This window comes from Octodon degus, unplaced genomic scaffold, assembly GCF_000260255.1.
Source record: "Octodon degus isolate 3935 unplaced genomic scaffold, OctDeg1.0 scaffold00171, whole genome shotgun sequence".
NCBI lineage: Eukaryota > Metazoa > Chordata > Mammalia > Rodentia > Octodontidae > Octodon > Octodon degus.
The window spans coordinates 4,089,419-4,093,489 of NW_004524747.1; positions in this window are offsets into that span (position 1 = coordinate 4,089,419).

Genomic DNA, 4,071 nt, shown 5'->3' on the forward strand with positions numbered 1-4,071 from the left:
CTTCTCCTTCTCCTTCTCCTTCTCCTTCTCCTTCTCCTTCTCCTTCTTCGCCTTCCTTCTTCTTCTTTTTCTTTGTATTTTAGGAAAGGATGTACGGGGTGTCTAGGGTCTCACTACTAGATCAGACTCCCAAAAGCTGGGTTTACAGGTACGTCTCACCACGCTCAGTCTCAATCGCAGTCTCAGCACGCCCTGGGGGCGGGGCCAGCAAGGCAGGCCTGAGGATCAAACCCAGCCCCTGCGCCTGCTTGCAGGTGCTTTAATCAGCTGAGCTATTTGGCCGGCCCTCTGATAGTTTCTGATAGGAAATTTTTTGTGTAAAAGAAAATGTTTTACTACTGCATATTTATTTTATATGTGCCAAGTTTTGTGCTCTGTCTTATTAATTCCAGTAGTTTTCAGGTGATTTTTTTATTTGTCTAAGTGTATACTACATGTATTATTTTCTGGAAACTGTATTTTTCATTTCTTCCTTTTCAGTATTGTGGGTATTTCTCTTTCCATTTCTTGTGCTTGACCAGGACCTCACTGCAAGCCCCTCCATCTTGTTCTTGAAGTGAGCAGCATGCCCACGTTTGTATGATCATTTAGTGTAACATCTGGTGTTTCTGATATGTTCCTTTTTTCACAATTATTTTTCACTTATTTTACCAGTATCAAATAAAGATTCTACACAGAAACATTAGCAGTGAGTGAAGGCCAAGTATGAAGTATGTGGTCCTGATAGCCAATAGGGAATGATGACATGTCTAGGTCAGAGTGTCACTGATGTATTCTTCTTGTTTTTGTTTTTTGATAAAGTATTGCTCTGTAATTAGGCTGGACTTGAACTCACAGTGATCCTTCTGCCTCAGTGTTCTGAGTGCTGAGATAAGCTGATGTATTCTTAATCAAGTGAAGGATAATTTTTAATATTTAACTTAATTCATCCAAGAATGCCTTGTCAAATTATATATAATTTTTTATTATATAAATTAAGTTTAACTTAACCTTACTTTTCTTAAAAGAGATGAGGAGAGGGAGGATGAAGAGGAGAGGGGAAAAGAAGAAAAAATAATTACGTGTGTTATATACATGTACCAACTTGACGCAGCAAATGTAGTCATCATCTACAACAGACCCGTATTAATAAAAAATGAATAAAATTAAGAATGGCTGACTTATTTTATAAGATGCTTCGATTATGTCCATTTTGATATGTTTACACTTATAATACATATTATAGATATACCAGTCTCCCTGTCACTCTTGTCTCCCTATAGTCTATTCTAAACACATACAAATACATTTTTTCCTAGTTCAAACTTTCTAATCCCTTCTTGTATTGTTCAGAGCAAATGCGAAAGTCCTTATCACAACTGGCAAGGTCCTATCTCATTCACCCTTACTACATTTTTGCCTCTTCTTCTATTGCTATCTCTCTGCAGTCACCTTGGTTTCCTTAATGTTTCTGGAACATATTGGACACTTTCCTCTCACAAAGCTTTTGAATTTGCTTGTCCACCTGCATGAAACACTTTTTTCCCAGATATCATCAAACATTTCTCACTGACTTTAGGTCTTTATGAAAGTTGATATTTGTATGAGTCCTTTCCTGGTCACCATTTCTAAAAGTTCAAACTTCTTGATTTGATTCTTGTTTTTTTTGCTGTGGTTTTAAATTCTTATTGGTTAAGATTATTAGAATAAGAAATGTGCAGTAAATTAGTAAAGAGGATTCTTGGCTATATGGTCCCTAGAATGTTCTTCTTTGGCACTGTCCCCCTGCTGTTTGCTGGCTACCCAGAACTGTGGGCAACAGCTTTTGCCATGTTTTTCCACCATGAGATTTCTGCTCTTCAGCCTGGTAATCATGGACTGAATCTCCTGAGACCATGAGCTAAATTACACCTTTCCTCATTATAACTATGGGTGTCAGGTATTGTTTCAGTAACAGAAAAGCTGACTAATACATGTGGGTTTTTTTCTCTATTTTTTAACTTTACACAAACACTATACTGCATATTTTGTTAATGGTTTATGTCTTTCATTAGAAGTATGGGCCACCAATTAGATATTTAGGTCTGCTTTATTCACTGCCAAGCATGGCATGCCGAACATTGCAGGGAATATAATAGGTGCTCAGTATATGTGCTGAATACTTAAAATGACTTCTTGATGTTGAACCATTTTTATACCCCAGAAATAAAGCTTGGTTAGTTATTGCATCATACCAGATTTGTTAACTCTCAGGTAAGAGAATAGCTAAGTCAGGATGTTGTCATTTAACAAGATGGAGAAGGCACTAAGATAGTTTTAAGTGATATATGAAAGTCATTATGCTTTGATAATTGTTGTTCGTGATTCAAACATTAAAAATTGTTTTTATCCTTAATTGAGAATAATTCCACCATATTTTCCAATAATAAAAAGCATGATAATAAAAAAGCAGCAGAACAGTATTAACAATTTACAGAATTCATTCCTACTCTCTACTCCTTTTTTTACACCTCCTTCCCTTTCCATGTACTTTCAGGGCTTCAGGACTAGATTTCACTGATTCAAAGGAAAAAGTACAGGGAGCAGAGAAAGATGAGGTCATTTCTCAGAGAAGTAGAAATGGTCAGTAGACTTGGAAAAAAATCTAGTGCTGCTTATAGTCAGAGAAAGACAATTCTTTTGTGTGCAAGAACAAAAAGAACAATAGGGCCAGTAACTTGTATGGTGGGTGGAAGGAAGGCAAGAAGGGAGGGACAGGTTACCTTCTGTTTTGCTAATAATGGGAGGAGAGATTTGGGGCCCCAACTAACTAGTAATATGGCTTAACATGATCATTAGTCTAGGCACCATACTCTTAGTCCAGATAGTGCTTCTTACTCAGATACCAGCTCCATATTTATTTGAAGGCTGAGTTACTGTGGAAAAGAAGGAGTAGGAATACCTCAACTTGCCATAAGAAGACATAATTCTAGCATTATTAACTTAGAAGTCTTATTTGTGTAGTCTAGCAGGAAATATCTAGATCTTCTATCAAAAACTGAAAAGAGAAGAGTGCTTGAATTCATTCATGTCCTAGTAGTTGTGTTAGAAATACTCTTTCGCTAACATGTTTTCTCCCTCACTAGTTTCTAACTTTTTCTGTGCATTAATTTCAGAGGAGAGCTGCATAAGCAATTTAGTACCTAGTGATAGTGTGCTCTGCATGTAATGAGACTGGAGTTAACACACAGGATGAAAGAAGTTTAGACTAGGGTGTGTTGCTCAGACCCATTTGGAACAGACTTTGGCAGATGTTGAAACTGATTGCAAAACAAAAGTCCTCTGAATTTCTTGAAACTAGTGAAGAATTTGCTAAAGCAAAGGCAAGTATTTTCACTTATACTATCCAAAGTAAGTCAAGCAGAGCTGGGAAGTTGTCAAGCTAAAGGGACACTGCTACACTGACAAATAGGCTCCCCAGTAATCTAAAATTCATGTAGTGATCCTGGCCTCTGGGGAAAGAGGATGCTTTGGAAAAATTTAAACTTTCAGCACCATTATTGCTAATATGGAAGACAAATAAACTTTGATTTTTTTTTTCTGTGGTCCTCAGAAAATGTCAGAATGTTGTCAGAATTGAGCAACCAGGCGATAACGAAGGCAGACTCCTCCACATGAGCTATTGCTGAGATACATATAGTCTTGGAAGGCAAACTAATTTCAAGCTTAATGGTGCTGGTTCTTCTGCTATGTAGGGGGACAGAAATCTTGTTAAAGTTGAAGTTTCTTTTTTGTGTTGTTGCGGAATCGGGGCTTGAACTCAGGGCCTTGCCCTTGCCAGGGAAGCACTTATTCCACTGAGCCATCTCCCTGGCCCTAGAGTTGAAGTTTCTGAAGGCTGATCAAATAGCTCAGGGGATTAAAGTGCCTACAAGCAGGCACAGGGGTTGGGAGTAGGGGTAGGGAGACCTGCCATGGTGGCCCCGCCCCCAGGGCATGTTGATACTGCAATTGAGACTGGGCCTGGTGGCAAGCACCTGTAATCCCAGTTCTCGGAAGGCTGTAAACAGGAGGATCACTATGAGTCTGATCTAGTAGTGAGACCCTGAACAC